This window comes from Carcharodon carcharias, assembly GCF_017639515.1.
Source record: "Carcharodon carcharias isolate sCarCar2 chromosome 29 unlocalized genomic scaffold, sCarCar2.pri SUPER_29_unloc_2, whole genome shotgun sequence".
Taxonomy (NCBI): Eukaryota; Metazoa; Chordata; class Chondrichthyes; order Lamniformes; family Lamnidae; genus Carcharodon; species Carcharodon carcharias.
The window spans coordinates 3,017,228-3,026,713 of NW_024470665.1; the positions used below are offsets into that span (position 1 = coordinate 3,017,228).

Here is a 9,486-nt window from a genome sequence, read left to right on the forward strand (position 1 = left end):
TGGTGGTGGGGAGGTTGGGGACGAGGGGAGTGTGGTGGTGGGGACGAGGGGAGTGTGGAAGTTGGGGACGAGGGGAGTGTGGAGGTTGGGGACGAGGGGAGTGTGGAGGTTGGGGACGAGGGGAGTGTGGAGGTGGGGAGGTTGGGGACGAGGGGAGTGTGGAGGTTGTGGACGAGGGGAGTGTGGAGGTGGGGAGGTTGGGGACGAGGGGAGTGTGGAGGTTGGGGACGAGGGGAGTGTGGAGGTGGGGAGGTTGGGGACGAGGGGAGTGTGGAGGTTGTGGACGAGGGGAGTGTGGAGGTGGGGAGGTTGTGGACGAGGGGAGTGTGGAGGTGGGGAGGTTGGGGACGAGGGGAGTGTGGTGGTGGGGAGGTTGGGGACGAGGGGAGTGTGGAGGTTGGAGATGAGGGGAGTGTGGATGTGGGGACGAGGGGAGTGTGGAGGTTGGGGACGAGGGGAGTGTGGAGGTGGGGAGGTTGGGGACGAGGGGAGTGTGGAGGTTGTGGACGAGGGGAGTGTGGAGGTGGGGAGGTTGTGGACGAGGGGAGTGTGGAGGTGGGGAGGTTGGGGACGAGGGGAGTGTGGTGGTGGGGAGGTTGGGGACGAGGGGAGTGTGGAGGTTGGAGATGAGGGGAGTGTGGATGTGGGGACGAGGGGAGTGTGGAGGTTGGGGACGAGGGGAGGGTGGAGGTTGGGGACGAGGGGAGTGTGGAGGTTGGGGACGAGGGGAGTGTGGAGGTTGGGGACGAGGGGAGTGTGGAGGTTGGGGACGCAGGGAGGGTGGAGGTTGGAGATGAGGGGAGTGTGGAGGTTCGGGACGAGGGGAGGGTGGAGGTTGGAGATGAGGGGAGTGTGGATGTGGGGACGAAGGGAGTGTGGAGGTTGGGGACGAGGGGAGTGTGGAGGTGGGGAGATTGGGGACGAGGGGAGTGTGGAGGTGGGGAGATTGGGGACGAGGGGAGTGTGGTGGTGGGGACGAGGGGAGTGTGGAGGTTGGGGACGAGGGGAGTGTGGAGGTTGGGGACGAGGGGAGTGTGGAGGTTGGGGACGAGGGGAGTGTGGAGGTTGGGGACGAGGGGAGTGTGGAGGTTGGGGATGAGGGGAGTGTGGAGGTTGGGGACGAAGGGAGGGTGGAGGTTGGAGATGAGGGGAGTGTGGATGTGGGGACGAGGGGAGTGTGGAGGTTGGGGACGAGGGGAGTGTGGAGGTTGGGGACGAGGGGAGTGTGGTGGTGGGGAGGTTGGGGACGAGCGGTGTGTGGAGGTTGGAGATGAGGGGAGTGTGGATGTGGGGACGAGGGGAGTGTGGAGGTTGGGGACGAGGGGAGGGTGGAGGTTGGGGACGAGGGGAGTGTGGAGGTTGGGTTCGAGGGGAGTGTGGAGGTTGGGGACGAGGGGAGTGTGGAGGTTGGGGACGCAGGGAGGGTGGAGGTTGGAGATGAGGGGAGTGTGGATGTGGGGATGAGGGGAGTGTGGAGGTTGGGGACGAGGGGAGTGTGGAGGTTGGGGACGAGGGGAGGGTGGTGGTGGGGACGAGGGGAGTGTGGAGGTTGGGGACGAGGGGAGGGTGGTGGTGGGGACGAGGGGAGTGTGGAGGTTGGGGACGAGGGGAGTGTGGAGGTTGGGGACGAGGGGAGTGTGGAGGTTGGGGACGAGGGGAGTGTGGAGGTTGGGGACGAGGGGAGGGTGGAGGTTGGAGATGAGGGGAGTGTGGAGGTTGGGGACGAGGGGAGTGTGGAGGTTCGGGACGAGGGGAGGGTGGAGGTTGGAGATGAGGGGAGTGTGGATGTGGGGACGAAGGGAGTGTGGAGGTTGGGGACGAGGGGAGTGTGGAGGAGGGCAGATTGGGGACGAGGGGAGTGTGGTGGTGGGGACGAGGGGAGTGTGGAGGTTGGGGATGAGGGGAGTGTGGAGGTTGGGGACGAGGGGAGTGTGGAGGAGGGCAGATTGGGTACGAGGGGAGTGTGGTGGTGGGGACGAGGGGAGTGTGGAGGTTGGGGATGAGGGGAGTGTGGAGGTTGGGGACGAGGGGAGTGTGGAGGTTGGGGACGAGGGGAGTGTGGAGGTTGGGGATGAGGGGAGTGTGGATGTGGGGACGAGGGGATTGTGGAGGTTGGGGACGAGGGGAGGGTGGTGGTGGGGACGAGGGGAGTGTGGAGGTTGGGGACGAGGGGAGTGTGGAGGTTGGGGACGAGGGGAGGGTGGAGGTTGGAGATGAGGGGAGTGAGGAGGTTGGGGACGAGGGGAGTGTGGAGGTTGGGGACGAGGGGAGGGTGGAGGTTGGGGACGAGGGGAGTGTGGATGTGGGGACGAGTGGAGTGTGGATGTGGGGACGATGGGAGTGTGGAGGTTGGGGATGAGGGGAGGGTGGAGGTTGGGGACGAGGGGAGTGTGGAGATTGGGGACGAGGGGAGGGTGGATGTGGGGACGAGGGGAGGGTGGAGGTTGGAGATGAGGGGAGTGTGGAGGTTGGAGATGAGGGGAGTGTGGATGTGGGGACGAGGGGAGTGTGGAGGTTGGGGACGAGGGGAGTGTGGATGTGGGGAGTGTGGAGGTGGGGAGGTTGGGGACGAGGGGAGTGTGGAGGTTGGGGACGAGGGGAGGGTGGAGGTTGGAGATGAGGGGAGCGTGGATGTGGGGACGAGGGGAGTGTGGAGGTTGGGGACGAGGGGAGTGTGGAGGTTGGGGACGAGGGGAGTGTGGAGGTTGGGGACGAGGGGAGTGTGGAGGTTGGGGACGAGGGGTGTGTGGAGGTTGGGGACGAGGGGAGTGTGGAGGTTGGAGATGAGGGGAGTGTGGATGTGGGGACGAGGGGAGTGTGGAGGTTGGGGACGAGGGGAGTGTGGAGGTTGGGGACGAGGGGAGGGTGGAGGTTGGAGATGAGGGGAGTGTGGATGTGGGGACGAGGGGAGTGTGGAGGTTGGGGACGAGGGGAGTGTGGAGGTTGGGGACGAGGGGAGGGTGGAGGTTGGGGACGAGGGGAGGGTGGAGGTTGGAGATGAGGGGAGTGTGGATGTGGGGACGAGGGGAGTGTGGAGGTTGGGGACGAGGGGAGTGTGGAGGTTGGAGATGAGGGGAGTGTGGATGTGGGGACGAGGGGAGTGTGGAGATGGGGACGAGGGGAGTTTGGATATGGGGACGAGGGGAGTGTGGAGGTTGGGGACGTGGGGAGGGTGGTGGTGGGGACGAGGGGAGGGTGGAGGTTGGAGATGAGGGGTGTGTGGATGTGGGGACGAGGGGAGTGTGGAGGTTGGGGATGAGGGGAGTGTGGAGGTTGGGGACGAGGGGAGTGTGGATGTGGGGATGAGGGGAGTGTGGAGGTTGGGGACGAGGGGAGTGTGGAGGTTGGGGACGAGGGGAGGGTGGAGGTTGGGGACGAGGGGAGTGTGGAGCTTGGGGACGAGGGGAGTGTGGAGGTTGGGGACGAGGGGAGGGTGGTGGTGGGGACGAGGGGAGTGTGGAGGTTGTGGACGAGGGGAGTGTGGAGGTTGGGGACGAGGGGAGGGTGGAGGTTGGAGATGTGGGGAGTGAGGAGGTTGGGGACGAGGGGCGTGTGGAGGTTGGGGACGAGGGGATGGTGGAGGTTGGGGACGAGGGGAGTGTGGATGTGGGGACGAGGGGAGTGTGGATGTGGGGACGATGGGATTGTGGAGGTTGGGGACGAGGGGAGGGTGGATGTGGGGACGAGGGGAGGGTGGAGGTTGGGGACGAGGGGAGGGTGGAGGTTGGAGATGAGGGGAGTGTGGATGTGGGGACGAGGGGAGTGTGGAGGTTGGGGACGAGGGGAGTGTGGAGGTTGGAGATGAGGGGAGTGTGGATGTGGGGACGAGGGGAGTGTGGAGGTTGGGGACGAGGGGAGTGTGGAGGTTGGGGACGAGGGGAGTGTGGAGGTTGGGGACGAGGGGAGTGTGGAGGTTGGGGACGAGGGGAGTGTGGATGTGGGGACGAGGGGAGTGTGGAGGTTGGGGACGAGGGGAGTGTGGATGTGGGGACGAGGGGAGTGTGGAGGTTGGGGACGAGGGGAGTGTGGAGGTTGGGGACGAGGGGAGGGTGGAGGTTGGAGATGAGGGGAGTGTGGATGTGGGGACGAGGGGAGTGTGGAGTTTGGGGACGAGGGGAGGGTGGAGGTTGGAGATGAGGGGAGTGTGGATGTGGGGACGAGGGGAGTGTGGAGGTTGGGGACGAGGGGAGTGTGGAGGTTGGGGACGAGGGGAGTGTGGATGTGGGGACGAGGGGAGTGTGGAGGTTGGGGACGAGGGGAGTGTGGATGTGGGGACGAGGGGAGTGTGGAGGTTGGGGACGAGGGGAGTGTGGAGGTTGGGGACGAGGGGAGGGTGGAGGTTGGAGATGAGGGGAGTGTGGATGTGGGGACGAGGGGAGTGTGGAGGTTGGGGACGAGGGGAGTGTGGAGGTTGGAGATGAGGGGAGTGTGGATGTGGGGACGAGGGGAGTGTGGAGGTTGGGGACGAGGGGAGTTTGGATATGGGGACGAGGGGAGGGTGGTGGTGGGGACGAGGGGAGGGTGGAGGTTGGAGATGAGGGGAGTGTGGATGTGGGGACGAGGGGAGTGTGGAGGTTGGGGACGAGGGGAGTGTGGAGTTTGGAGATGAGGGGAGTGTGGATGTGGGGACGAGGGGAGTGTGGAGGTTGGGGACGAGGGGAGTTTGGATATGGGGACGAGGGGAGTGTGGAGGTTGGGGACGAGGGGAGGGTGGTGGTGGGGACGAGGGGAGGGTGGAGGTTGGAGATGAGGGGAGTGTGGATGTGGGGACGAGGGGAGTGTTGAGGTTGGGGACGAGGGGAGTGTGGAGGTTGGAGATGAGGGGAGTGTGGATGTGGGGACGAGGGGAGTGTGGAGGTTGGGGACGAGGGGAGTGTGGAGGTTGGGGACGAGGGGAGTGTGGATGTGGGGACGAGGGGAGTGTGGAGGTTGGGGACGAGGGGAGTGTGGATGTGGGGACGAGGGGAGTGTGGAGGTTGGGGACGAGGGGAGTGTGGAGGTTGGGGACGAGGGGAGGGTGGAGGTTGGAGATGAGGGGAGTGTGGATGTGGGGACGAGGGGAGTGTGGAGGTTGGGGACGAGGGGAGTGTGGAGGTTGGAGATGAGGGGAGTGTGGATGTGGGGACGAGGGGAGTGTGGAGGTTGGGGACGAGGGGAGTGTGGAGGTTGGAGATGAGGGGAGTGTGGATGTGGGGACGAGGGGAGTGTGGAGGTTGGGGACGAGGGGAGTTTGGATATGGGGACGAGGGGAGTGTGGAGGTTGGGGACGAGGGGAGGGTGGTGGTGGGGACGAGGGGAGGGTGGAGGTTGGAGATGAGGGGAGTGTGGATGTGGGGACGAGGGGAGTGTGGAGGTTGGGGACGAGGGGAGTGTGGAGTTTGGAGATGAGGGGAGTGTGGATGTGGGGACGAGGGGAGTGTGGAGGTTGGGGACGAGGGGAGTTTGGATATGGGGACGAGGGGAGTGTGGAGGTTGGGGACGAGGGGAGGGTGGTGGTGGGGACGAGGGGAGGGTGGAGGTTGGAGATGAGGGGAGTGTGGATGTGGGGACGAGGGGAGTGTGGAGGTTGGGGACGAGGGGAGTGTGGAGGTTGGGGACGAGGGGAGTTTGGATATGGGGACGAGGGGAGTGTCGATGTTGGGGACGAGGGGAGTGTGGATGTGGGGACGAGGGGAGTGTGGAGGTTGGAGATGAGGGGAGTGTGGATGTGGGGACGAGGGGAGTGTGGAGGTTGGGGACGAGGGGAGTGTGGAGGTTGGAGATGAGGGGAGTGTGGATGTGGGGACGAGGGGAGTGTGGAGGTTGGGGACGAGGGGAGTTTGGATATGGGGACGAGGGGAGTGTGGAGGTTGGGGACGAGGGGAGTGTGGAGGTTGGGGACGAGGGGAGGGTGGTGCTGTGGGCCCCTGAGCTGGGGAGTGTGGGAGGGGGGGAGAAGGAGAGGGAAGGTGCCTGACCGGCTTTTTCCTTCCAGGAGAAGCTGGAGATGTACCAGATGGAGGGAAAGGACGGGACAGGAGGAGACATGAAGAAAAAGAAAATGAAGAAGAAAGAGAAGTTGGAGAATATGAAGAAGGAGATGGACATTGTGAGTAACGTGAAGGCTGACAGCTCCTCATCTCCCCGAGGCCTCATACCCCCCGACAGCTCCTCGTCTCCCAGAGGCCTCATACCCCCCGACAGCTCCTCATCTCCCTGAGGCCTCATACCCACCGACAGCTCCTCGTCTCCCAGAGGCCTCATACCCCCTGACAGCTCCTCATCTCCCTGAGGCCTCATACCCCCCCTGTCAGCTCCTCATCTCCCTGAGGCCTCATACCCCCCCTGTCAGCTCCTCATCTCCCTGAGGCCTCATACCCCCCCTGTCAGCTCCTCATCTCCCCGAGGCCTCATACCCCCCGACAGCTCCTCAACTCCCTGAGGCACAGGCCTCATACCCCCCCTGTCAGCTCCTCATCTCCCCGAGGCCTCATACCCCCCCTGTCAGCTCCTCATCTCCCCGAGGCCTCATACCCCCCGACAGCTCCTCAACTCCCTGAGGCACAGGCCTCATACCCCCCCTGTCAGCTCCTCATCTCCCTGAGGCCTCATACCCCCCCTGTCAGCTCCTCATCTCCCCGAGGCCTCATACCCCCCGACAGCTCCTCAACTCCCTGAGGCACAGGCCTCATACCCCCCCTGTCAGCTCCTCATCTCCCCGAGGCCTCATACCCCCCCTGTCAGCTCCTCATCTCCCCGAGGCCTCATACCCCCCGACAGCTCCTCAACTCCCTGAGGCACAGGCCTCATACCCCCCCTGTCAGCTTCTCATCTCCCCGAAGCCCAGGCCTCATACCCCCCACTCCGCGATGGGGTTCACTTCCACACCCTCAGGGTCAATACTGGCATCAGCGACACCCAATATCCAAACTGACTGGAAACACAGACAGACCACGCTAAACTGCAACCCAGCCATAATCCCTGAATCCCCAAGTACCTCCAAACCCAGCATCTCCCCCACCGCCAACATAGCCCTCAAACCCCCCCATGTCCCTCAATCCCACCCACCTTCCCCCCTCATACCCCTCAATCCCCACCTTCTCCCCATGTCCCTCAATCCCACCCACCTACCCCCCTCGTACCCCTCAATCCCCACCTTCTCCCCATGTCCCTCAATCCCACCCACCTTCCCCCCTCATACCCCTCCATCCCCACCTTCTCCCCATGTCCCTCAATCCCCATCCGCCCACCTTCACCATAACCCTCCATCACTCGTGACGTCTCCCTTTTCTCCCTCAGGATGACCACGAGATCAGCCTTGAAGAGCTGGAAGAGAAATATGACACCAGTATAGAGGAGGTAAGTGACACACCAGGGTCTGGGTCCCACACACACTGACTCTCACTGGGGTACGGGTCTCACACACACTGACTCTCACTGGGGTACGTGTCCCACACACACTGACTCTCACTGGGGTACGGGTCCCACACACACTGACTCTCACTGGGGTACGGGTCTCACACACACTGACTCTCACTGGGGTACGGGTCCCACACACACTGACTCTCACTGGGGTACGGGTCCCACACACACTGACTCTCACTGGGGTACAGGTCCCACACACACTGACTCTCACTGGGGTACGGGTCCCACACACACTGACTCTCACTGGGGTACAGGTCCCACACACACTGACTCTCACTGGGGTACGGGTCCCACACACACTGACTCTCACTGGGGTACAGGTCCCACACACACTGACTCTAACTGGGGTACGGGTCCCACACACACTGACACTCACTAGGATGCACTCACTTATCCAATTCCTCCCTTTTTGAAAGTTCCTATTGAATCTGCTTCCACCGCCCTTTCAGGCAGCGCCTTCCAGATCCCAACAACTCGCTGTGTCAAAACAAAATTCTCCTCATCTCCCCCCTCTGGTCCTTTTCCCCGACTCTCTCCAATCTGTGTCCCTCTGGTTACCGACCCTCCTGCCGCTGGGAACACTTTCTCCTCATCGACTCTATCCAAACCCCCTCCTGATGTTGAACGTCCCAATTCAATCTCCCCCTTAACCTTCTCCGCTCCGAGGGAGAACGATCCCGGCTTCTCCCGGTCCCTCCACGCGGACTGAAGCCTCCCTCATCCCCTGGGAACCGTCCCAGTAAATCTCCCTCCCCCCCACCTCCCTCTCCGAGGCTCCGGCCCTCCTTCCCAAAGTGCGGCAGGCCCAGAGCTGGACACAATCCTCCCGCTGAGGCTCGAGGAGCTTTGGATGTGTCTGCGAGTTCCTGCCTGATCTTCCTCTTGTTTGACCGACGACGCCAGGGCCTGACCAACGCCAAGGCGGAGGAGGTCCTGCTCCGGGACGGACTGAATGAGCTGAAGCCCCCCAAGGGGACCCCGGAGTACGTGAAATTTGCCCGCCAGTTGGCCGGGGGCCTTCAGTGCTTGATGTGGGTGGCGTCCGTCATCTGCTTCATCGCCTTTGGCATTGAGACAGCGCGAGGAAACCTAGCCGGTTACGATGATGTGAGTGTCTGCGCCTGGCGCTGAGGGACGTGGGGGAGAAGGGTGGGTGGGTGGCGCTGAGGGACGTGGGGGAGAAGGGTGGGTGGGTGGCGCTGAGGGACGTGGGGGAGAAGGGTGGGTGGGTGGCGCTGAGGGACGTGGGGGAGAAGGGTGGGTGGTTGGCGATTGAGGGACGTCGGGGCGGGGGGGGTGAGGGATATGGGATCAGTATGAGTGATGGATATGGGGTCAGTGTGAGTGGTGGATATGGGGTCGGTGGGGGTGAGGGATATGGAGTCAGTGTGAGTGATGGATATGGGGTCAGTGGGGTTGATGGATATGGGGTCGGTGTGAGTGATGGATCCGGGGTCAGTGTGAGTGATGGATATGGAGTCGGTGAGGGTGAGGGATATGGGGTCAGTGTGAGTGATGGATATGGGGTCAGTGTGAGTGATGGATATGGGGTTGGTGGGGGTGAGGGATATGGGGTCAGTGTGTGTGATGGATATGGGGTCAGTGCGAGTGATGGATATGGAGTCGGTGTGAGTGATGTATATGGAGTCGGTGAGGGTGAGGGATATGGGGTCAGTATGAGTGATGGATATGGGGTCAGTGTGAGTGATGGATATGGGGTCGGTGGGGGTGAGGGATATGGGGTCAGTGTGAGTGATGGATCTGGGGTCAGTGTGAATGATGGATATGAGGTTGGTGGGGGTGAGGGATATGGGGTCAGTGTGAGTGATGGATATGGGGTCAGTGCGAGTGATGGATATGGGGTCAGTGTGAGTGATGGATATGAAGTTGGTGGGGGTGAGGGATATGGGGTCAGTGTGAGTGATGGATATGGGGTCAGTGTGAGTGATGGATATGGAGTCGGTGAGGGTGAGGGATATGGGGTCAGTGTGAGTGATGGATATGAAGTTGGTGGGGGTGAGGGATATGGGGTCAATGTGAGTGATGGATATGGGGTCAGTGTGAGTGATGGATATGGAGTCG

The 9,486-nt window shown here is 62.8% G+C and overlaps 1 pseudogene; it reads left to right on the forward strand.

The window, feature by feature from the left end:
* Positions 1 to 6,025: 6,025 nt before the first annotated feature.
* Positions 6,026 to 9,486, forward strand: part of LOC121274028 — a 27,058-nt pseudogene continuing 23,597 nt past the window's right edge.